This window comes from Grus americana, chromosome 1, assembly GCF_028858705.1.
Source record: "Grus americana isolate bGruAme1 chromosome 1, bGruAme1.mat, whole genome shotgun sequence".
In the NCBI taxonomy this organism is placed as follows: domain Eukaryota; kingdom Metazoa; phylum Chordata; class Aves; order Gruiformes; family Gruidae; genus Grus; species Grus americana.
Genome location: NC_072852.1, coordinates 28,581,447 through 28,607,523, shown reverse-complemented (window position 1 = coordinate 28,607,523; position 26,077 = coordinate 28,581,447). Strand labels below are relative to the sequence as shown.

At 43.5% G+C, this 26,077-nt stretch overlaps 1 protein-coding gene across 10 annotated transcripts in view; it reads left to right on the top strand.

Annotated features, from left to right (window-relative positions):
* Positions 1–26,077, top strand: part of MET (MET proto-oncogene, receptor tyrosine kinase) — a 137,871-nt gene that overhangs the window by 29,447 nt on the left and 82,347 nt on the right. Inside the window, exons 5-9 of one of the 10 annotated variants that reach the window (XM_054819011.1) lie at positions 1,040–1,183; positions 2,096–2,191; positions 8,497–8,716; positions 11,218–11,351; positions 14,857–14,910. The gene's annotated coding sequence lies outside the window, so the exon portion shown is untranslated. Of the gene's footprint in view, positions 1–1,039; positions 1,184–2,095; positions 2,192–8,496; positions 8,717–9,301; positions 9,463–10,956; positions 11,352–14,856; positions 14,911–16,658; positions 16,785–16,811; positions 17,026–17,174; positions 17,192–24,400; positions 24,524–26,077 lie in introns of those variants that run through there. The other 9 variants (XM_054819021.1, XM_054819002.1, XM_054819031.1 and 6 more) reach the window with 9 other exon arrangements.

The following is a 26,077-nucleotide window of genomic DNA, read 5'->3' as shown; positions in this document are numbered from 1 at the left end:
TGCAGATGCCTTGAAAGAGAAGACCTGCAGGTAGTTCTGTCCCTCGGCATTGTAGGTTATAGACCAGTTACGACCCATACCGCATAATTTTATGCTGCGTGTGTTTTCCTGTGTTTTCTGGAGCACAAGTTAGACTGTATCATGGAAGGTGTCAGTTATAAATGCATAATTATTGCCTGGAACTTCTTTCTAAAACAGAACATCAAAATGGCAAGATCAGACTTGAGATGACAGTAAACACTCCTGTTCTTAAACTGTAATGTTTATTTCAAGTAAGAAAAAATGAACTAATATTTAGGTTAATTAAAAAATCAGCAGCTCAGGGTATCCATCCTTATAATATTTGCATCATCCTTGCAAAAAACAATACTCTTTTTAGGAAATCAAGGAAGTTTATTGGGGAGATAGTATATTTTTCCTCCAGAAAACAGTTATTGCTATATGAAAAGGTAAATAAAAAAAATTGCTAAATCATTTTTCAAAACTCATTTTTTAAAAAGATTCTGCTTATTCAAATTTACAAAATTTCCTCTCTAAAATGAAGTATTGCAAAATATAACAAAAACCATGAAGCTGACTTCCATGAAGCAAGATGATGAAATCTCTTTCTAACACCCTTCCAGAATGATTTCCAGCTCCAGGGTTCTCCAAAATACTCTTTAAAGCTCAGTTCTTTATCAGGAAAAAAAATGTTATCAAACTCTGCAACAAACTAGTTTTATGGTTGTCTAATCATATAAGCCCTCACTGCTTTTATCAAAAATATTGTGTCTCTTCAAATAGTTAATTACAGTTGTAAGATTCAAAATATTTTTGCTGTTATTACAGTTTGGTTTGGCTTTCACTTTTGCCCACAGTGTTTTATTTATTTTCTTTGTTTCTTTCTGTATTTTTGCCCTGTAAGGTTCTTTCTGAAATTTATGGTGTCATCTTGCCTCCAGACAGACTTTTACAGTATCTTTCCACTCTGTGAAGTATGACGATAGTTTCTTCAGTTTATGTGAAGCCTTGCGTTAACCAATCTGTTTCTATCCTGCAGTGCCGGGAGTCAGCCTTGGAACACGAGCCACTGCCCTAAGGAGAAGCTAGCCTCACAAAGGCTGCTTTCTTTCTCGGGAAGCCTTGCCTTGCAGCACAGCCACCCAGCCTCTACGCGCCCTGGATCGAACCTGCTCGTTGAGAGGTAAGGTGTGCGTGCCCCTGGGGGAAGGTAATGAAGGCGAAGAGCTGGAGCCTTCTGTGCATGCTGCTGGTGGCACCTCACTTCATCCTGCCTCTGAACTCAGCCACGCCAGAGCAGATGTCCGCATGTCCACGCACAGAGCTGCTGGAAAGTAAATATGTACCAGTTCTGAAAAATGCCAAAGGAAAGCTGAAGCTGCAAGACAGCTATGTATGATGTCTGATATTTGCTCTCCGAGAAACATTGCTGACTTATCTTTTTAATTTATACCTTTCTGGGTTGTACCTTCTTTAAGACTTTGAGTTATGACCATCCTTTCACTCCTAGACTTTACGCTTCAAGTGAGGAGTGCAGTTACGAGCTGACTCCAGCTCCCTCGAGGAGAATAATGTGACCGGCTAGGTTAAGTCTCAAGCTTCCCCTTAGGCTTCTCACTTGCTGTAGCCCTGTCCCTTTACAAGTAAGCTTGTTTTCCACTTAGGTATTAGTCCATGATGGCTCTCAGGATGGGAATCACCTAGCATCAGCACTACCTTTCTAAGAAGTCAGCTGTACAGTTAGGGCATTAGTGCAGTCTAAAGAAGGCAGAATGGTTGCTCTCCAGATGGATCCACGCCTTTTCATTGACTATAGACAGGATTCGACTAGTTTACATTACATACCAGGCTTTTGCACTCTCAAGATTAGTTGTGGTGAATCTCATTTTCAGCAATTACAGGAGCTTGAGCTTTCTGTTTTAAATTCTGAGGTGATGAGCTCTGTGAAAAGCAGCTCATCAACAAAATCTGGGGGGCCATGTCAGCTTAACAGCTCTGGTGGGTATCAACAAGAGGCAGATCCAAGCACTTGGTTTCTTCCAAGCCCTTTGCTCTGTTCAGAGGTGTTGACCAGCACCTTTTGTCTTTGCTCCAGGTGTCAGTCCAAGTGTGCTCTGGGCAATCTTTTCACTATAACTATTTCAACACATGCCAAGCACAGGAAGGATAACAACAGCAGCATTTTCAAAAGGTTAGTAAAAGTCTTCACCAGAATAGCCTGCAAAGACACAGCAGTATAAACAAAAGCTCTTATTCAAATTTTAACCCTAAAGTTCACCTCCACACAAAACTAAAAAATTTTACCCTCTTTTGGAAGTACCTTGAGATCAAGTAAATTATCCCACTGCAGACTACAGTTAGACCCGTATTTTTTGTTAACCGGGTATTTTGCAGTGAGGATGCTGACTAACTCAGTCGAAAGCTGATAGTCTGCCAGTACTTTCCCATAATTTCCCTCGAGGGATAAACAGATTCTCCCCAAATTGACTGAGAAAGCACGAGGAGTAGGAATTACGCAGCCAGATACATGCAACAAATTGTAAAAACAATGAAGAAGCAACTGTGCACATGTGGGTGTGCAGTTCACACCCAGCTTGCATTAATTTGGCTTCTGAGACCTGAGTGATGAACTCTCAGACTAACTTTGAGTGAAAACGTACTGTAAAAGAAACCTGTATATTCTCAAAATCTGAAATGTTATATTATTATTAAGTTGATTGGTTCTGAAAAGATTCATTTTCATCAGCTTCTGGGATAGTCATTAAAACACAGTAGAACTAGAAAAGGTTTTGAATACAGTGGCAAGGATGGTGTTCAAAAAAGAGATTAAATTGATTAGGATTTGCCAGCCTGGGAAAGAGATGGCAAGGAGAAAAATTAAGATGTACAAAGAAATGAAAGCATCACAGAGAAAAGAAAAATGTAAGCAAAAACTATTCAGGAAAAGTTATTTCTAAAAATATAGGAATCAGAAGAGATCGAATGAAATTGCAAGGCAGAGGGGTTAGCGTTGGGGGCTTTTTCCACACAGAATCTAGGTAAACGGTTGAACTCATCGGCAGAGGACACTGAAGGCCAGAAGTATATACGAGTACAAAACGTGATAGGAGAAATGGATGGAAGAAATGTCCGTCAAGAACAGTTAAACAAAAACCTGAGGAATCAGCAGCTGGCTCAGGAAGTCCTCCTGACTGTTGGAAGCCACAGACTGTTGGAAACTGGGCAGAAAAACTGGGGGAAATGTCCCTTATGCTTGCCTTGTTCTTGTGCTTCTTCCCCAAATAGATGCTGTGGGTGACTGCCAGAAGTTTGGTGGGTTTTTTGGACTTTTGTCCTGATCCAGTATAGCAATTTTATATACTTATGTAGTTGGTGTCTCTCCCTGGATCTCTCCTTCCTTCCTACGGCTATAAATACTTTCTGAAGTTTCCCAGTGTAACCATGCCTTCAAAGTGCATTTTGTCAAAGCTGGTGAATTTTCTAATATTTCCCAGGTCCATTCTTCTCAAGTTATCTATCAGGCCTTTGTCTCCACAAATTCACTGACTTTGTCATATTGAAGACTCTGATCTATATTTCTTGATACAAGCTTTTGGATATAATGAGACTTCCTCTTCACATGTGTTCTTTCTTAAACCTTATCAAAACAAAATGAGTATTTTTTTGTGAGAGAAATAGGAAAAATATATTTAGCGATACTCTTGCCAATATTAAACAATCAAACTGCAGTAATGAGTAAGCATGTTATGAATAACAAGTAAGGCGAAAGCAATGATTAAAATAAATAAACAGAAAACTCCTTTCAGCAATTTGAGGACCATATTTGATGCAATGCATTTTTTTAACTAGCCAGCAGAAGTGTGAGTATGAGTAAGATGCAAGAGCTAAAACCAAAACAATAAGCCAGTGTTCAGACTTACAGAAGAAGGAAGTATGAACAACTTAAAAAGCAACTGAGAACTGGTAAATAAAGAAAATAATAAATGCAAATAAATCACAGCTGCAGAGGGAATTATAGAAAGTTAAATGTTTGAAGATGTGAAATCTAAGTAGTTTAATTCTAAGCGTTAATTATTTCAAGTGCTTTTTGCAGCATGCTGAGTCTAGTGAAACAGTATGAATCACTGTCTAGCCTTAAATATGAACCATAATAGAGTTTATTTCAGTGATGGTGTCTGTTTTCCCAGTTTTCTACTAAAGCAGTTTTCAGGCATTGTTTATTTAAGGGGTTTAAGGCCCTTCCCCTCGCTTCTGCTTCGTCTTTGTACAGCACAACAGCTCTTCTTTCACAAATGTCTTCATAGCTGATTTTAAATATGCAGAAGTGCTATTTTTCATTCCCCTAAAGGGAAGAGCTGTTTTGATACAAATATTGATATCACTGGTTTATTACAGCTGCCAATAGTTTGGTCTCAGAAGGGATTCATGCTGCACGCCAAGCTGCAGCCATGTTTTACAAGAAGCTCTGTTTCAGATATAGGGTCCCACACATATGGGATTTGGGCACCCTGGTGCTGTTCATGGTACACTCAAAAAGCAAGGGCAGCACTGAAGTTGCCATAATATGGTTGGGTTTTTTTCTCATGCTTTGATTCATTGGGCAGTAACTGATGATGTGTTGAAGAAACGGTTCAGATCCTTCAGGAAAAGAGAGATTCTTCTGCTTTTTTCACTTTTTCTTGATTCGTTGGATCCAATAGAATAGAGCACTTCCCAGTCCATGATATTTGTATACCAGAAGACCACAGGTGAAAGGATTTCTCAGGTGCACATACCCCAAACTTTCTCAGAGGTGAATTATGAAATTCAGTTTATATTACAATGAACAATTACACATGAAGAAGTAGCACCCTTCAACAATTTTAGAAGAATTAAATCCCAGACACAATTTGCAAGAATCACTACATCTCAATGCAGCATTAGCTTTTGTGGATGCTATAGAGGAACTAATTGGCAAGTTCAGACCACTGTTGCTTTTTAAAGCGTTACTTATTTGAGAACGTGCCTCCTACCTTTCAAACGGAAAGGAAGTGTTAGGAACTTAACTTATGGAGTTGCTTACATAAATCACAGTAATACGCTCGTCTATATCATTAGAAGCTTAAATATTTAAAAAAATATGGATTTGATATTTCAAAATTCTGTGGGTAAGGAATGAGCTATTATTTGGCCATGAAGTGTGACACACCTTTATGCCACTATATAAATAATGATGCTAAATATGATCTAGATATTATCTCAGAATCCACGAGGTGGCAGTGTCATAGTTTTCTTAGTATCACACCCTGAAACATCAATTTTCTTTTAACGTATCTACATGTCATTGTGATATTTATCACCTCAGTTTTGAAAAATTCAGGAAAGTATTTGAGACATCTCCTTCATTTCCAAAACCTGACAGTGAAAAATTATTTTCCAAAGCAAAGGCAGAAACTCTTGTGTAAAGTTGAGGGGCTGGCTTCTTGCAAGGCACCTGTCACGTTCCTGGGTGTCAGTGCTGGGGTGCACACAGAGGCTTGTGAAGGATGCTGAATTCAGATGTGATCATATCCTGCACAGAAATCAGAACATCACACCCTGAAATCAGCCAGTCTTCAAAACCTCCTTTCATTTACAGTAGTAAAAGTAAAACAAAAAAATAATGGCAATTTCTCGCTATTTCAGTTTTATTTAGAAAGCCTTGACTTTGTTATTTAGCAAAAACATTGAATGCTAGGCCTATGTTTGCTTATATCAGATCTCTTTAATAAAAAGGTCCTTATTTAGAATGTGGAATACAAAATATGTCCCTATGTTCATGAAAATATATCTGCATTATATTTTTAAAAACACTAAAAATGCAGAACTACTAAGAATAACTAAAGGGAGAAATACCCTTGTCCTATTCTAGTCTTCCCCAGGAAACACAACACCCCCATTGCAAATGAAGGAAAAGGTCATGCAGAACTTAACGAGTGGTTTTATTTGAATTCCCTGGCTGCCGTTGCCTTCGCACCCACTGCAGGCTGCTCGCAGGCTGTTTTGCTCCGTCCCGAGGGCTGGAGTTACGGCCAGTGCCCCGGCTGCTGGCTCCGTGCCGAGGCGGAGCCGGGTGGCCCACGCAGAGTTGCCATCATGTTGAGAAGATTAATGTGACTGGGTAGATCGCATCCGTCAGGATCTGTCAGATTCCCAGGAGACTGATTAATTAAAGTAATCTTATTTAAATACAGTATATCAGTTCCAATCTTTTCTACATCCAGCGTGAGCTTTCCTCCCTTATTCTGGCAAGCCCTTCAATAAACACCAGGGACGTGGGGCCATGACTACACAAACGGAGTTGTTCTCAGCAGAGCCAGCGCTGGGATTTCCTAGCCACCTCTCACAGCAAGAGCTGCACATTTGGCTAACTCAACCTGTCACCTCCTTCTGAAACAACCAGTTAAGGTCCATGGCAGCTACGGTCCTCTTCTCGAAAACTCACATCTGTGATTGTACCTCTTCCTCCTCTCCTGACCGCTCCTCAGTGTGATCTTCCCCTCTCCTTCTCCAGCCCTCCACATGGCCCTGCCTCTTAATCCCCTTCTCTGGTCTCTCTCCTGGGGTAATCTTGCCCACATGTAACATCTCAGCCATGGTCCCAGTTCTTTTGCCATTCCAGACTAAGCTCAGTGATGAAGGCACCCACTGGGAGGTGCCTACTTGTGGGTGCCCATGTGTGAGCTGGGTGCTCAGGCCACACTGCGCAGAGGTGTAATTGATACCGTCAGCCAGTTCAGGAAACATGCAGACATCTAAAATGAGTTTCAGCATCTGCAAGACACACTTCACCCCTGTGTCCGAGTCAGCCTTTCAGCTTCTCTGTGAACATCTCCCCTCTCCAGCAGCTCAGGTTCCAACCTGGTTAAGACACAGCTTTCAGACCTACCTCCAGATGCTCACACCTGGCCTGTCTCTAAATTGCAGGTTCCATCTGAGCAAGATCTCTGTAGCCTTTCAAACCCATCCGTAGGTATTTGGAGCACTGGCACTCAGCTCTCAGACCAGGCAGGGTATTAGGATAGGCAGAACCAGCTCTGAATCCCTGCAAAAGGCACGGAGGCTGCTTCCCATCCAGGAAAGAGACATGTGAGGTTTACACGCAAGCTGGTAAAAAAACATCAAGGTTTGATTAGGAAATCCCTCACTGGAAACTTTCAAATTTAAAAATGGCAACCTGCTCCACGTAAAGTGAATGTTGATCAGACTACTGGAACTGCCAGGATATGAACAGCAGAAGAAAAACAAGGTGGTCCATGAGCCAAAATCTCTGCTGTCTCTTGATGTCCATTTAAGAACTATCTCCAAAACTATGGTGGTGGAAGTAGATCAGTAGTCCAAGGGTTTCTCATTAGCCATACCTTTAATGAAACTTTAATGAAACTGTTAATTATCATAACTAATAAAATTATCCCTGTATACTTTGCTGCATCTTTAAGCTTAAAAAAAAAAGAGAGAACTCTACAGTGAGGTCTAATGTTTCCTTTCATAATGAGAAAAAACATCAGCAGTCTTGAGCCAAGAAATTTAGGAGAAATTTAGGAGCTGTGTAAGTGTTGGGATTTTATGTTTTTATCTGTGGATTTTGTCTGCTTTCTCCCTCGAAACCAAAATGACTTGCTTCAAAATCTCTTGGACAACACTGCAGATAGCAAAACTTAGCAGGAATATTTCCATTGAGACTTGATCTAAATTAATTGGTTTTGAAACTTCTATCTCTTGCATTTGCCTAGGTGCTTCCTTCATAGCAGCCCAGGCAAAAAAGCCAGGCTCTTCTTGTCTGACTACCCGTCTATAACTGAGACCCAGATAGGAAGCATTAGATGTCCTGCATTTTGAATGTAGTATATGAAGAAAAACAAAACAATTCGTATTTTAGATGAGCTGAATTACATTCTCAGACGTTTTCCTCTGTGCTGCTGTTTACTACAAAAGGAGACTGACAAGATCCTACCTTGGGCATCTCAAAAGGTACATGAAGTGAGATGGGTCTTGCCCAGGGTAGGGGAGAGGCTAGGAGCAGAGGCGAACCCACCCCTAACACAGAGGCCACCCCAGAGCAGGGTGATGGGGCTGGAGACCTTCCTTTCCTTCCTAGAAAGGAGCAGCCTTTCCTTTTCATCTCCAGCCACACCTCCACCCCAGCCACTACCCTGACATGTTTGGATTGAGATTAGGCCTCTTCCCTGATTAATGCCAATAGGATGTGAGCAATGAGACACATCGCAGCCTTCTAAGATAATGTTAACACTTATTACATCATTATTGTCATTAAGGAGCACTAGCGCATACCAGCAAAATGTTTGCAATACATTTTAGCTCTGAGAAAAGCATTAAAAACTACTTTAAGATGTAAAAGATCTGTCTAGGCTTGCACATTCAGGGGAAATTGAAAACCCCCAATGAATAGACAATCTTCCCGCATTGCCTTCAGTGTAACTTCTGAGAGTTTTGGAGAACTGATCCTCTATTTCCCAGGGGACTGAGAAGACAGGTTGAAGTGATCTGGATGCTTCAAAGTGGCAAGCTGACCTCACAAGCTGACTTGACCACGGTGACCGAGGTGACCTCCTTCATCTGGTGACCAGGATGCTCAAGGCAGATGATCCAAATAACTCTGATTTCTTCAAGAAATGGTTGCAGACAAAAATTGCTGGATTTCACAAACAAGCAGTTATGTGAGCAGCCGGCTAAGCAAGTAAGTGACTTATGTATAGGTTAACAACACAACATTGGCAAAAAGAATATTTTCAGAATTAGCTTCATAACTCAAGGTCCCAGTTTCAAAGCTGTCTTTTTAATTTTATTTTCACATGAGGCTTACCTCCCTGACCTATTTAGGCATCCAAAAAACTGTTTCCTTTAGGATTTTTGGACCTTCAGAAAGATAATTCTGTATTAGACCTACTTTCCTCCCTCTGCTTCTCTAGAGGTTTCCTTCCTGTCCTACCTTAGACAAGACAGTGGTTTTCTCTGTTCCTCAGTCCCTTGTCAGTAAAATGAAGCTAATAGCACTTCTCAGCAGTGGGTTTTGGGGAGGATTAAGACAGTAGGAGTTTGAGATGTTCTTCAGTACGTTAGCATGGCAGACAGCTATAAGGGGGAAGAGCGTATGTGAAAAAGAAGAAAGAAAGGGTAAAGTCTTTCTTGTCTCTTAGTTGGGAGTCAAACTTTGGGAGCTAACGTGGGAGTCAATCAGAGCTGGATTTGTCCTGATGGTAATTGCAGCTTTTATAGGATCATTTAAATTGTCTGTCAAATGAAAATATTTCTGTATAATGAGCATGCTATTAAAAACACCCCTGCCAAACCGAGGGCAGACACAGTCACCATATCTATGAGGGACTGGCACAGACGCACAGCTACCACCGAGCCGGGTAAAGAGCAGCACACGACGCCTGAGCCTTCCCTGGCCCTCCGCAGCAGGCTGGGCAGGTAGGCAGGGTGAGTACCGTGATTTAATTTGGGAAAAAACATCACCTTCCAGTTCCTCACTTATGATGTACTCATTATACGGCTAAATCTCCTGAGCTGGATGGGTTTTGTCCTACCGGTCCCCTCTTTCCTGCTGCCCAGTTCTTGGTGGGGTGCTTTTGTTCCTTCTTAGAGATAAAATTAAATCTATGAAAGCGACTGAAATCAGGAAGGTGTTCTTACAAAACCCACATTTCAACTTTGAATTTTGCCTTTGTTAAAAAACTCTCCGCAGATAGAGGAAAGTGAAACATGAAATTACAATGCTGAAGTAATCACTTTTGGTTTGGCTCAGTATTACCTAGAAACTCCTTGTTTCATTTGATTTGAAAATGTTCCCAAACTCAAAGTTAAACTTTAAACTCACCTGAGTCCTTGCTGGTATGTTAAACGTGCCTTCTCTCTGGATCTTATGCAGCAGTGTTACTAGCTCCCAAAGGAATACAAATGGTAAAATTTTAATAATTGTACAAGGACATTCTGATTTTTACTTTTTTTTTTTTTTTTTTTTTTTTGTGAAGAAACATATTGCTATCAGTATAGATGTATTGTTAAGGGCACAAATATTTCCTGGCTACACATTATGGGTGTGCTCCTGCCTAATTTAAAATAATGGGATTTTAACGTTGACTTCATTCTCCATAGTATTAGATTCATAATCAGCACATGTGTCTAATTAAATTATGAAAGTTATTGAAAGGAATAATCTCCTATCAAGATTCTTATGAGTTGGGCTGTATCCTAAACCAGCCTTATGAAATACAGCTTTTGGCAAATACCATATACTTACATCATTACAGAATCAACAATGTTATTCTAAAGTTAACTTAAAAATGCAGATTCTTTAATGATAATGAACCAAATCCAGGCCTGACTTACAAAAAATTGGCTTGGTCACAGAATACATTTCTTTATCTTTACAAATGTATCAGAATAGGTATTGTACATAAAATGCAACACATTCTAAACCACATCTGGGAAATAGCTCGTATTTAATGACATTAAGTAAAAAGCGACTACGAGTTTTTAGAACTATGCACTTCTTCCTGGCCACGTAAAGGACAAATTTGATATGCTCATATGTGCATAAAGGACCAGGTTTTCCAAAGCAACAAATAATTCTGTGTATAAGCCCCTAGAGGTGGTGAAAAGCTGATAATGATGAAACCTAGACACAGTTCTCCAAAACTAAGCATGTGAGGCCAATTCCCACTATAAACTACATCAGTCTGAGGTTTTGCCAAAGACCTCCACTTTGGTAGTTACGGAGAGCTAAGATGCAGGCTCCCAAGTCTGCAAACACTTGTGTATGCAACTGATTTCATTAACAAACACATTCCGTAACACCTCTCCTTTCTTTCCACTTGACGCCTGGTCAACATTATGCCAACGAAATATAGATCAACACAGGATCTATTTTTTCCTGTATTCCCGGGGATTTTATGGAAGTTTTACAATGCTAATTTCTGGTTTTAAAGTGCGTTCCTCTCTCTCACATGTTGAAAAAACTATTGAGGAAAAATCTTTGAGTTGATCTGACAACGGGCAAAGTGCTATAAATGCAAGTAAGCAAGCAGAAAATAAAGGGACTTTTTTTTCCTCAAATCTCTCAGTTTCACTCCTCTGAGATAGTTCTTACAGCAGCATTACCTTAGGCAGTAGCATTCTGAGATGCTTTCAGACAAAGGAGAAATGTGAAGGTGACGATTCTCTTTCAACTTGCAGGAGCTCACCAACATTAATACTCGTGCAAATGGCACACTGCAGAGCTGCCTCGTGACCTACAACGATGAGCACAACCGCAGAAACCAGGCTGCAAATCTGCAAATGCCCGTGGCACTCGGCATCACCAAACTTAAGTATGTGCTTAACTTCAGGCATCCAATTATCTAGTGAAGCTTATGTCCTGCAAGAGTAGGCTGAATCAGGACTGTGTTTGTTCACGCACGCTCTCACGTGTGTTAGTACAGTCACACCCTTCCCCTGCTCGCCAGATGCACGCATAGCTGGAGGCAGGATTTGTCCCCGTGCTTCTAAATAGGCAGATTTGCTATTTCCAATGATCTGGCTGCTATGACCTTTGTAAACACAAACAGCAAACTGAAGGAAAAAAAAGGCTGTACCTGAGTCACAAGAATCGGACGGAAAAGAGACTTCTGGAAACTTTCTAGCAGTTGGTCCAAAAATAATCCTGGAAATATCATAATCAGAGTGATCTTACTACAAGACAAATGCAATATGTTTGCAGTCAAAATAAGGGGGGGAAGGGGAATGCATTTAAAATTTACTGCAAAGAATGTCAAGAAACAGTTACACTTATCAGACCATTTTAAGACAACTAAATGTGCAACGCCAGTGAACATACGAATATAATACACAGCAAAGTACTCACTTTGTAAATATCTGACTTTTGAATATCATCAGGTTCACTTCCAGTTATACAAACAAATCTACTGTGCCAAAGTGGCATGTGTATGATATCGGGGTTGGGCTTTGCCACCGTGCTTTGCCTGAAGCAGCTCACGATGAGCTATGCTAGAAAAGTTCTGCACAGCGTGTGCTGGGAAGCCTTTGCTTCTGTTGTGCGAGCTCCATGAACGCACCAAGGGCTACTGCACTTGTATCCATTTCAGGGACGTGAGCATAAAATCATAAAGACCCTTCAGCTTTCCACCCCTGAAATGATTTCTTGGTTTTGTATGTTCAGAGATACTCATTCGGGGATTTAACATATTTCAACGCCGTTAGGAAGGGAGGCAGGCTAAGGTGGGGAGCAGCGCTGCAATCCACACCACCTCCTCCCTGCTGCTTTCCGGAGGGTGAGGTGCCTCCTCACTTTAAGCTAACGTAAATCTCGGCTGCTGCGAGCCCACCCTCCTCCTCGGTCTCTGACCTAGTCCTTTTGCAGGCACTAGCACTCATGTTACTGCATAGCAGATGGATTTGAAGAGCTGATCTGTCTGTAAACTAATCTTTGTTCTTTTGAGTGATTAATTTTTTGCTGGATTCCTGAACTTCATGTACCAGCTTCCCACGTGGTCACCAAGGTGCTGGGGCTGGCATAACAGGGACACAGATCCATGGCGATCCAGATTCAGATGCACTAACCCCATCCGTATTTTCCTCTGTTCTCAAGCAATCTGGTTAGTTGATGCCTACACCGTTTGGATTTTGGAATTGTTCGGTTGTGGTGTTCCTTTACAACCAGAAAGACAAATAAGGAGAAAAACCCTATCAAGTTAAACAAAGGACTTCCCTTTCCTCAGTCAATAAATAGAGAAAAGAAATTACCTGTGATACACAGTGCAGCGAGTGGAAACACCTTCATTTATAATCTGTGTTTCCATACGAATGGAGAACTGCCCAGCATAGCTCAGTGGTTAGAGATTAGGATTTCTAGCTGGGGACTTCTATTTCTGGCTTTGCAAGGGACTTCTGCAACCTTCAGCCACAGGTTGAAATTTCTTCTGGTGCCACTGTTGACCATCTAACAAACAAACAGAAAGTACTTATTTAGCTTGCAGAATCTACGGGCTTAGTTAATAAATGCCTAGATAATAAATAGCCATAAAGTGCAGTGATGATCAAATCTTTGGATTAGCCTACAGATCTAAATAGCTATTGTGATATTAACCTGGTTTCCAGAGAGGCAGAACAACCATCACAGACATGCTTTCTCCAGAGCCCGATCCCCCCAGGCAACGCTGCCTGTCCCTGCCCACCGTGTGCTTTTTGCATCCATTGAAGACAAAAGTGAAAGATGGATTATGTCAGAGTGACTTCAAGGGACAAAACAGTCACAGGGAACTGTGCCTCAGGCACAGCCCCTTCCCTGAGCTGCCCCTGGCATTTGCAGCCAGGCTGCCTTCCAGTAACAAGGGTCTGCAGGAATTGCAGTTACACATTACCCCAGCTGGTTGCTGCACTGATGTTTTACCTTTGGATCACTAGTCTGCAAGGCAGTTGGGTAGGGTGGAATCATCTAAGGCTCTTTTTTTTGTCTATCACCCTCTAGGGAGGCTCAGACTGTGCTACTGCCAGTCCATATTGCAGGGTACTGTGGCAGGAGGGTACCTCATACCTGCAGCTACTAAGCTCAGGTCTAGAGATCTTTGTCTCCCATGTTCTTAAGCATTAAATTAATTCCTTTCCACTGTCTTGCTCCTTGTGAAACCATTTATTCATGAGGAAGCCCTGCTAAGTCAGAAGTCTGTGGAGTCTCACAATGACATTTGCATTTTATATGCGCTCCCAAAGGTGTGAATGACTGCAGCAGAGGACAACAAGCAAATCCACTGATGGTACCACATAGCGTAGTGTGGTCCTACAGAAATGCATAGTAAATCCGTTTTTGATTATGCAGGTTTAAAAAAGTGGTTAGATCCAGATTCACAAAGATATTTAAATATCTTCTCCTTATTAAATAGCAGTTGAGTACCTAGGTGAATTTGATCTTTGGACTCCATTTTGCTACCTGTAGTTATGATCATTAATTTCTTAGGTTCTGAGCACAAGTCACAATCAAACCCATAGGACCAAACTGGGCCCCTTAGTGTGTTGTGTGTGCACTACTGCCAGTGCATAGAAACATAAATTGTCCTGTGTTTTCATTCCTCATCTTTATGTTTGAAAGTTCAACTTAAACACAGCCTTGCAACGCATTTTTCTGTTTGTTTGCATCCTCAGACAAGTGATAGTATACGCTCATCAGCTCCCTATCTTGAAACACGTCATAGCTGGGAAGCACGTGCCAATACTCTCCCCGGTGCGTTCCAGTTCTTTTGCTGAATAGATCACCCCGACAGACTCTCCTTTACACTTTTGAATTGTTTTTTCCAGTGCCGTCAGCTTTCTAAAATGTGCCACACCGTCATACTTATGCCAGACGCCTTAACAGAGCACAGAGGACAAGCTCCTTTTGGACAGGAGAAAGAAGCAAGGAAAAGTTGTTAGAAAAACAGGATGATAAATAAGAAGGTCGGAGTTTCAAGCCTCTGAGAAGCTGTTCATGGTGCATACACACCATTGCAAGCACAGTGAAGGGAGTATCCGAGGATTATCAAAGCCCCGCTGCAGCGTAGTTGTCTCATACAGCTAACCTAAAATAACATGGCATCGGCATGGTCAAAATGGAAAGGAAACATCTGTTTCTCCTTTTTATGTTAGTGACAATCCATTTGTTAGCTTTAGAATAGCACAGGCTGTCCCACTGATAACAGGCTCGGGTGCTGGCTGTTCAGCCTGGGCAGGTGCATGGGGAACTGAGGAGCGGACTAAGAACAGATAACACATGGGGCTGTCCTTAAGAGGATGAACACCGGACTGAAATCTTTTTCTTTATCACTTTCTTCTGAAACTGTTAAGGAAGATTCTTCCAAATCTGGTGTAACTGTATGGATGCACACTGATTGAAGCCCGGTGAGTAGTACGATCTGACCGTAACCGCGCTTTTCCCTCTAGGGGCTGGCACTGTGCGTGTTGCTTCTCAGTCTTCCTTTCCTAACTGCTGCTGAGTATTAATTGCAGTAAAGGTCATTGAAGTGAATGGCCAGATTTCCAGTGACTTCAAACAAATGCGATCGGATCACTCAGAGCATCTGCATCGCTGGTTAGTTTTTAGCAATTTCAGGGAGCGGGAGAAGGAACTGGTTTTATTTTCACTTGACGTAATTTTTAGTGTGTTGCTAATGTACATGAAATGAGGAGGCAATAAGTATAACCTCACCTGTAGCCTTCCTACACTTCTCTTCATGAAACAGGCTGTCTTTTTTGCGGTCTGTTGTCAGTAAAAGATAGCGCAGAGTAAGACTTTCACAAGTTAAACACATAAAAGGTTACACACCGCCTGAATCACACATTTGTTTTTGAGGAGAATTGGTTTATAGCTAGGTTAGATGTCTTTATCACTAGTACCGCAAAGCGCATAGGAGAGAGGAAACAGGTAAACAAATTGTGAAAGTGCTGTTGATGCAGATTAGTGGACGGCTGACTAACTGCTTTTTAAAAGCGTTTTGTCCTGATGTACAGCTTTGTCCATATGCACATCACAGTGACATTGCAGGTCTAAACCAAATACATACAATACTTTATTTAATTTTCCTTTCAAAATGTTTTGATGTAAGGTCTGACATTTTTCCCATGGTTAATCATGAAACTGGGCAGCGTTTCTTACAGTTCCTCGTACTTTACTCATGCAAAACATTCATCGGTTTAAATGGTATGATTAAGGGGAGTAGAGTTGGGGCCAAAAAAGGAAGCATGCAAAGGGAAAATAGATGTCTCCAATAACTTCTATTGGAATATGGAGCCTTTCACTTAAAATCTGGTTTAAATCAGTAGCTGCTGAAACTCATTACCACAAAAAGATGGGTCCTGTGGTGCAGGCCCCCATGTTGAGACTTACAGTCTCTCAGCAGCTCCACAAGTGTACATGGCATTGCTTGGTGCCTCAGTTTCCCAACTGAAAGACGAAGCCACCGTCTGCCTCACAAACCTTGCGAGGGAGAGACCCCGACCCATGCCGTTTAGTACCCTGCAGGAAGCACGTATGAGGGGAGATAGCTATTTGATGGGTCTATATGAAGTGAGGTCATTTACTCTGAATTACGCGTGGACAGACTTTCAGAGTGCAGCTGGCACTTTGACACTGTGACAGGGACAATATGGGCCGAACTTGTTCGCCCCTACGCATCCTGTGGTGTCTGGGGACAAGCCCGGAGGTGCCAAGTCCTGCCCTCTCAGGGTAAGGCTTTAGCATCACTCAGGTGCAGACACCTGAGGGTGCCCAGCGGCCGAGAGCGCAGAGGGCGGCTGTGCCTGCATGCCACCGGTACCCGCTCGGCCTGGAAACGCCCGGGTGCAGGATAAGGGCCACCGAGGGCGGCCGCGACGGGTTGCCTCGTGGCTTTGGCCGCCTGGGGAGCTACAGCCATCCCTCCTACCCCCGGGCTGAGGGAGCCTGGCCGGGAGGGATCGGGGGGAAGCAGGGACGGAGGGAGGGGAGAGGGAGAGAGGGAGGGGAAGAGGGAGAGAGGGAGGGAGGGAAGGAGGCGCCCCCTCCCTCCTTCCCCCCCCGCCGCGCACCCGGGCTCCTGCGATGTGGTGAGTCACAGGCAGGTCAGGACCGCGCCGGAGGGGCGGAGGGAGCCGAGGGGACCGGCTGATTTACCGCTGGGAGCCGCCACCAGCGCGGCGGAGGCGCCGGAGGGAAGGGCGCGCAGAGCCGCCCCGCAGCCCAGGTGCCGGGCGGGAGGCCCCTGCCCGCCAGGGCGCGCAGCCCCCGCCGCCCCCAGGTAGGGACGGCAGCGCAGGGCCGGGGCCGGCGCTCCGGCGGCCGGGGAGGCTGAGCCCGCGGGGGCGGAGGGGGCTGCGGGGCGGAAGGGAGCCGGCAGAGCGGCGCGGGGTCGCGGAGGTGCGCCGCGCTGCGCCCCGCTCCGCCCCGCCTCGCCTGGGCGAGGACCGCGGAGACAGCCCGCCGGGGTGCAGCGCTCGCCCCTCCGGCGGCGGTGCTGGCGCGCAGCCCGCTCCGCTCCGGTAAGGACCGGCAACCGCGGGGAGGACGGGGCGAGCCGGGGGACGCGGGGAGCGGGATGAGCCAGGAGCGGGGAAAGGATGGGGAGCGGCCCGGGCGCTGCGCTGTGCCCCGCCCGGGAACTTCGCGGGAGCGCGGCGCTCGGGGGCCGCCGCTGCCCTCCCCGAGGTAGGCAGCCTCCGCGCCGGGCGGGCGCCGCGGGGGCAGGTGAGCCGCGGTGCGGGGCCGCCGGCACCGGCTCGCCCCTGCCCGGTCGGGCTCCGCAGGGCGCCCGGACCAGAGGACGCCCACGAAGTCGCTGCCGCGGGCAGGGCAGGGCGGGCAGCGCTCCCCGGGCTGCTCTCCGCAGCGGCCCCGCGGTGGGCGGCTGGCGGCGTCCGCGCAAGCCGAGCGCGCTGCTCCCCCCCGCTCCACTCCCGCCCCTTCCCGCTCCGCGGGCGCGGCAGGAGCGCGGAGTGGAGCCGGCGGCAGCAGCGCCCGGGCGCCCGCGGTTGCTTGCGGCGGGGCTGTCCGCAAGCGCAACGGGGAAGTTCCCACTCGGAAGCGGTGGCTCCGAGGTGTGGGTTTGTGGTGGCCAGTCCGGCCGCCTTCCGTGAGCCGAGGTCTCGGGGTGAGCCTGTACGATTCCTCACGTTGGGGATTTGTACTTTATGGTTGTATGGCGTTTACAGTCTGCCTTGCGCTCCTGTTGCAGTTTGGGCTTTTTTTTTTTTTCTTCCCATTTTTAAAAAGCAGGATTTGCTTCAAATGGTAAATAATTCGCTTCATATAATGGCATCCCACCACTGTTTCCATGTCAGCATTAAATTGGGTGGTCTTTGGCTTTATAAATACTAAGTGCACTCCTTAGAAATTGGAAGTTTTGCACATACATCTTAAAATAGGGATTAATAATCGAGTAACAGTGATGTTTAACAAACTGTGCGTTTGTAACCTGTAGGAGGTTATTCAAGCTGCAGTGCATGCTTTTCCCAAAGATCCTATGCCATGCGTGGTAGTTCATTTGCTTTCATCCTACAGGTGCTTTTTGCATTGTCCACCAGCAAAAAGAGGATGGTGTCTATTTTTTTATCTTCTTTTTTTCTTTTTTCTCTTTTTTCTTTTTTCTTTTTCCTTTCTTTTTTTTTTGAGATCTGAGAGGTTTGGATTCATAATCAGGCAAGATAAAGTGTCTCACATGTTTCTCTAAGAGCTGGTTAAATGTTTACAGATCATACACTGTGAGAGCAAAAAGCTAGCCTTTGGCAGGAGCTGCATGTTGAAAGCAAAGTAAGTTAGAGAATGACTGTATCACTTGTTCTTTGTGTGCTCTAATCCTTCTTCAGCACTGTATGATTCGTCTTCTGACTGTCTTCTAATACAAACTGAATCATTTGGAAGAAGGAATATTTTGTAAAACATTCATTTCTCTATTTACAGAAAAGAGAGTCAGCTGCTTTGCCTTTTTGGTGGGGAGGGAATAAATTGTCTGTCTTTATTATCCTATAGGGCTTTTTTTTTTTCCCCTCCAAAGGATAACCACTGCATAGCAGTTCTTTACAAGTAAACTAAATTGCACATGTTGTGGCTGGAGAGTGGTTGGTGGAGGTGTCGTTTGCTCAGGGCAGATGGCAGTGCAGCCTAGAGATGGACAGGAGCACACTGAGTCAGGGTAAGGCAGCCAGAAAGCCAAAACTCAGCAGAGGTTCAATGAACAGCTCATGAATGCAAAACTGAGTGGCAAATGTTGTCCTCCCAGGCCTGCTTTTCTCATCCTGATTTTCCTGCATTTATGGTTTTCTGGTACCTTAGCTGATGACCTGTAACCTCCCCCTGCTGGTCCAATGCAATGGAAGGGGCCAACCCACCTACTCTCATTTTTCTATGATCTGCAAGTGACTGCTCTGTATTTTTCAACTTGGAGGAGAAATTCAAAGCCTGCTGCCTCCCAAATCTGGCTTCCAGGACTCCAGAGAGTATATGGCACAGCTGGCTGCAGTGCAGGAGCAGCAGCCTTGCCTTCACAGCCGCGAAGGGAACCTGATGCTGGCAACATGCTGCGCTGGGGTAGCCAGAGAGCCTGAGCTGCAGCAGTGGGAGTCCCAAACATCTGGATGATCTGCTTTGTACCATGATTGCTTTGTGGTGGTGGTGTGTCTAGACTTTATTCACTTCAGGCAGAAAGCAAGGAGAGGTTCTGCATGTCCATGTGTGTTTGTGGAATGTCTAGTGTAAGGGAAATCCTGCTTGGCCATTCTCAGCACTACAGAAACGCACATCTTTTCTTGAATGAGAAAGCGATAGAGTAGCTGAATAGCATTCTCTGAAACTACAGGAATGCAAAACCCAGAAGGGAGTTACAGGAACAGGTTGCAGTGTGATACTGCAAACAAACCCTCCTAAGATTTTGGGTTGCAACCACACGTTGGTGGCTGATTCCTGTGAAAACCTTGTCCCCACCTCGCTGTTGCTGCATCACTGGCTGGTCTTCACGCCAGTGACAATTTTACGTTTCATTAGGCTGTTACCCTCAGCTGAGCCACCAGCCTGTGCATCTTGTCCGCCGTGGCCACAGCCTGGGATTTTGCCTCCCATGCAAAGTTTGTGGCCAGTAATTAAACCCGTGGTCACACCGCGGTGGCTGCTGCATGGTCCCAAGCAGCACGTCATCACTGAGGAGGCAGGACCACGGCTCCATGGAGGACTCCACGGGTGGCACCTCTTTGCCTGTCCCTCCCCATGCAGCCAAGTCAAGAAGGTTTCTGTTGTTCTCTCCTTGTAAAAACATTGTGTTTTTCTTGGCAATGGTTTTAACAAATCTGTATCTCATACATAGCGACTGATGCGAGCACGTTAGCAGCAGCCATTTTTAAATCAGTTTCCTTACCCAGGGGAAATGTAGTATAGACAGGGCCTTCAGGAAACGAATAATTAGGTGACCTTTTTCCCCCCAGAATATCAGGTCTGTTTTATGTAGAGCTGTTTGAAGTCACACAAATTCTCATTACTCTCCAAATCTCTAACCTTGCCTTGTTTAAGATACCTTTTAGGAAATCAAATCAGTGTTTCAATCTAATTTCCAAAGGCATTCAAACACATGGTATGTGTGCTAACTTGTTTCCTCTAGCATTAACAAATCTAGCAAATTGCCAAGCTATTTGCCTTCAGGAAAACTATGATGTTGTACAAGAAGATAAAGTATTTTTTTCCTCCAATTTTAAACACTAGAAAAATAAAGGAAAGGTAAAGTTATCAGGCCAAATTGGTCTAGGATATGAGTCCTTTGAAGGAAAGAGTGTTACCAAGTAGATTGTCTTTTTTTTTTAATCTGTTCTGAGACTTTTTAGCTGCGCTGTGATCTTTTTCAGTCACTTGATGTGGCTGGATGGTGACCGAGTCCTCTTGGCTCGGATGGATCTTCCTTGAATTAGTTGTGACTGAGTACACCAAATATCAGAGGGGAAACAGAAATGGAGGTAAAGAATTTGAGGGTTTTATAACCCTCGTATTTTAAGGAGAGGCTGTGTGCGTAACCCAGGCACAGGGTGCATGTGGTGCAAACAGGGAGGCGGTGGATGCCCTGAAACCCCCCTTCTCCACCTCTCCCCCCGGCACACTGGTCTCCAGGGAAGCAAATGGCTGGAAGCATTTCATTTTTCAAGCAGGTGTCAATAACAGAAGAGTTTCTGTAATGCTGAGGAGTTTAATAAACTCAAAATACTTCAGCAAAACACTTTCTTTGTGCATCCTACAGCTCTATGATAGTCTCTTCTGCTCGTCCCAAGAAAATGAACGTGCAATCGTCCTTTGGCGTGGAAGGCAGCGGAAGGGATCTTGTTTGAATTCATGATAAATTTGGTTGCAAATGCATGTGGAAGGAAAATTGCGGAATGCTTTCAAAAGATTTTCATTTTGCTCAAGTGTTCACACCGTGGCCATCGCCATGGTATTTGATAGCTATCCATTTTGTTGTGTACGTTGCAGCTTTAACCTCTCTTTGAAGGGTCACATTGGCATATTGTTTCTCCTGTAGTCACAGAGAAATAACAATTTCTATGTAAGTTGCTTTCCTCTACTGTAGCTCCTTCATTTTGACGTTTATCCAACTAAGCATTATCAGAATCTTTTTGACATGTCCTGGTATCATTTCTGCAAAGGATCAGTGACCTGGCTTGATAAATTTAAAAAATCAGCAATGTAACTAAATATGTGACATTTATTGAAATTCATTCCTTGCCATGGAGCTACTTTCTTTCAAAAATATTGAGAATAGTAAGGGATTGCAGCTGCAATTTGATTAAATCTACAGTTGTTACCATTTGCCTTCTGAAAATGAATTCCCTCCCCTCCCCGTCCCCCAGCTTGACATGCGTATTGATTAAAAACTCTGCGCTGGCCTAAACCAGCATATATTTGTTAGTGTTTGTGTGCTTCCCATGCAAGTTTGGACAGGCTTTTGACGGTGGAAGCCGACTTTGCTCCTAAGCTATTGGAAATGGTAAGGTTCCTTAGCAATTGTTTTAAACTATATGATGACACATCTTTGAACCCCATTGTACGAAGGAAAAATACCTTCTGACTGGAGAGAGATTTCCTGTTTATGTGTGTGTTTGCTGGAATTAAGCCTTCCCCTGTGTGTTGGCTGAGTATTTTTTTTTTTGTAATCCAAAATGGCAACATGGCAAGTCACCTCCAGAGTTTATTTTTTGGACAGGATACAGGTCTTTTATTTTCAAAATAGCATGGCTCTGGAGTTGATGATGAAGCATAGGGGCCTCTCAGTTACACTTCTGCAAGCTCAGTTAATTGAGGTGGCACGGTTATAAAGACAGCTAGATTTAGGCAATAAGTAATTAACTTTTATTGACAATTTTTTACAATGTAAGTTGTTCACTTCCCACACAGGAAGTTTTTGGCTTCGGGCAGATGTTCTTTCAGCATAAGGATATGAAATTTGCCAAATGTATAATTTATTTTATAAAATAGTTAGAATCATAGCTTTGGTTGTGACTGAAGAGAGTCCCGTATAATCTTCTGATTCTCCTTATAGAGCAAAGAGTAGCCCAAGAGGTAGCCTCCAGGCCAGAGCCCAACTGCAGGAGGATTGCATGCAGTACCTGAAGAGCTTTCAGCTGTGTAGACATGGGCAGGTGACCAAAAAATAAAGCGTATATAATACTCCTGCCTCTTGGTATCTGGGGTGCCTAGGTTTGTGACCTTGTAGCGTGCTTCTGCACCCTACGTGCCATAGCTGAACCCCCTTCAGAGGGGAGAGTTGGTGTTACGAGACTCAAAAAGGCATTTCGCCTATAGCATTAATGAGGCTGGACCACCCTGAATTTAGGCAGTAAAGTTATAGTTATTTATGAAATACTGTGTTAAGGTTTCTGGTTTGCTTCAAATGATGCTCATTTTAAACAACTGTCTGGGACTGGGAGAGACCTGGACTAATGGACTGATTACACCGGGCATTTGTTAGGGCTGAGAGCCACATGGCCCTGGTGTGGGATGTCCGCTCCCAGCCCAGCTGTGCCGGCTGCTGCCCCTGCCCACATCTGGCAGAACATTGCCCTCAGCTGAATTCCAGTCCTTCTATCACCCACCACAACAGCTCAAACCCCCAGGTTTTTATACCTCCTTTTGTGATTGTGCTACTTGCCTGGTAGGAGCCGTGAGCAAGAGCGTGGCCTCGTGGTTGTCCCTGCGAGTTTTGCCACTGACTCTTCACAGGCACCGGGTTTAGCTCTGCCTTTGTGCATGTTTGCACAGTATTTGCAAAATGGATTTCCTCTCCTTCAACTTTAATAGAAGATTGAGGTATCATTTTTCATATGAGATTTTTCTCATTAATATTTGTACAAATTGATAATTCTTGCAGGAACTATTTATTTTTGTCTAAATTTTGTGGAAACAGAAATCCTTTCCGAGCATGTCTAATAAGCAGATGAAAACAATTACCAGCTACAGTTAGAATTCCAACCTTTCTTATTTTCCCCTTATTTTAGGAGATAATATTTCTTTTGTTTCTTTGTTTACTTTTTAGTTTTAGCTGACTACTGAGCCTCACCTTTCATTTACTTTGTTTTTTCCATATTGAAACTGCTCTAGCTGGCATGGTTTCAAACTTGGTAGAGGTCTACTGTGGCATGGGAATGCCTAGAGACATTTTTAATTGTTTTGTCTTTAGCTTTATCATGAATAAGGCTGCTTTTGGGGTTGGTTGGCCCAAACTAAATCGCCAAAATTTCAGGATCATTGGAGGTATTTATTAAGACATTGGGGCTGGCTTCTTTCCCCCTCACATCCCCACCATGGATGATCCTATGAGGATAAAGGTAGCAGGTTTCTGAGTAACCCCAGCCTTTGAGGAAAGTTCCCAAATCTGTGGGTTGTCCTAAATGCGTGACTAGAAAAGAATGTGTTTTGCTCTGTCAAACTGAAATAACTTCACAAGCCTCATCTGTCTTCAGATACATGCTGGGGTACTGAGGCTTGGATTTCTCTCCATCGTTAAAACTGTTATACACCCAAAATTGTATTAGGATTTCTGTTATGGGAATTATATATCCTTTTATCTGTTATTATATATCCTTGTATCTGTTATGGGTATTATTATATCATTTTCATGTGCCTTCATGACATGTGTCTTCTCATCCAAAAATACCAGATTCTGTTAGTTAGGTCTGAAAAAGCAGGATAAAGCAGAGAGAGGCAGCTTTGCTGAAGACAATGAAAGGTGTTGGTAGTTGAATTCATGTCAAAAGTTGATTAATTCCTCTTTCCTAATGCCATTGAAAATGTTAAATGAATTACTGGAGTTATATTCAGTTTTCCTGTCTACTTCTAGAAAGTGGGTACTAATTTTAAATGTTATATATTGCTGTCCTGCAAAACCTTTGCTTAAACTCTTTAGGTTTATTGCTTTTGCTCTTTGGATTAGAGGCCAATATTTTTCCTGGGGAAAAATGTTTCTTGTTAATACTCAGTATTTGATATCATTCTTACAAATGCCCAAAGCTGCAGTAAAAAAAAAAAAATACAATCACAATATTAATAATGCTTTAAAGAGTAGGTAGAAAGCAAACAGTATTGGACTCCAGTGAAGCGGTGAGCCAATGTGGAGCTCCCTATGTGATTAAGCACTTCTGCATCAGAGAATATAATCCAAATTTCACCCTGAAAAATGTGTTTACCATCCATTCAAATCAGTGGAAAATGTTGTGCGTGTTTGAGGATGCAATTTAGCCCACAGTAGATGATTGAAAACTTTATCTTAACTGTTGTTTAACCCTTCTGATGAAGAAAAACTTCGGCATCCGCTTTGCTGTTGCATTCCCGTACGTGTTCAAGGACGGAGTGCGGCGTGCTAATGAGTTTTATCCTTGTTTGTGCTTGCAGCGCTTCCAAATAGTAAATGGGGCTGTTCCCCCAACCAGGATGTAGGTGCCTTTGAAGTCAGGGTGTCTGGATACAAGTAAATTCCATCACCTTCAGCAGAAACTATGCAGGTGCTGAGAACAGGTAGAGGACCCACACTTGTACTATGGCTTTATTTCTATGCTTTGCTTTGTTTTCCTCATTTCCTAGTATTTCGTGTTTATTAAGTATATTGAAGTCAGAATCTGAAATTCCCAAAAGTCTGTTTTTCCTGGTATTGCAAACCTGGCCTTACGTATGAATCACCAGAGAATATGGCATGGTGGCAACATTTCACTGTGTCCTTTTGCCTTCTCAGAGGATTAAATAGCTCCCTGTCTGGAGATGTCCTCTCCTGTGACATTCTCCAGATCTTGCCAGGTCTCCACCTTGGCTCATCAGTCAGATTTCCACAATGGGAAAATCCTATTGAATCTACCCAGCACAGCAACCTTACTATAAATTTTTGAACTATCCTATGAAATTTAATATCAATTCTGTTTGTGCTTCAGAACTGCAATATGTTAAAACCCCATTACATTTTATCTTCCATTAAATCCCATAGAATTCAGTTACTGTTCTTTGTATCAAATTCCTTATTATCCTTATTATCCCGACCTTATATATACACAAAAGAGATGGATTGCAAAGCATGTCCATTGGTGGGAAAGGGATGATTCCCTCCCTCTCCTGGTTATATTCAGAAGGACGTGACCAACAACAGTTACCTTTTTTTCCTGGATAACTATGGCAGACTACACGAGAAGAGGAGCTCTGAGTGCAGAGCGTGTTAATAGAAGTTGGGAGAGATGAGAGCCAGACAGGAGGTAGGTAAAGTCAGCACAGAGTGCATGAAATCACAAAAATCATTAATGACCTTCTAATTGCACAACTGAATCCCATGTTTTTCCTGCAGGGCTAAAAAGGGAAAACACCGTGCGTGGTCATTATCACTCAGAAGGACTGTTTGCCAGTTCTCTGGAGTTTTATTTCCTTCTGAAAACACATTTACAAAAATAAGTGTGTGCTTGTTCTTCTTCAGATGTAAGCTGCCATGATAAAATCAGCTGGGGGAGAGCTCAGAGACATCTTTGCTGCTTCCTGAAAATTGCTGCGTGTTTTTTGTTTGTTTGTTTTCAAATTGAGAGGTTTGCATATAACATGCTTTGAAAGAACTCCTTTTATGCAAATAATACCACATTTCTCTCGTAAACTAAACACAGGCTGGGCCAACCTCTGCCTGCAGATAAGCACGCATGACTTCCAAAGTTCCCGACTGTAGCGGGAGGGCTTCCTGCTTATCTGAGGAGAGTACGCGCCTGAAATCCCCGCAGGGCACAAAAATAAGGTAACAACCAGTGAATTGTTTTCACAGTACAAAAAGCCTTTCAGGAAGCAGCGAGGAGCAATAAGAGGTGGCTAAAGGATAAGAAAGTACCCCTTTCCCCTTCTGGAAAAGGCAAATCTGAAGGTAGGTTATTTACCGAGACCTCCCTTGCATGCTATTAATAGGGGTAAAAGCCCATCAGTCAAATATTTGACTAGGCACGGTTTATAGGGATTTCAAAGACATATGAAAAGATAATGCCCGTGTCCATTAGCTAGTTACTTGGAAATGCAATGTAGGTTAATTCAGTCTTTCTTTAAAGAGTAATGATT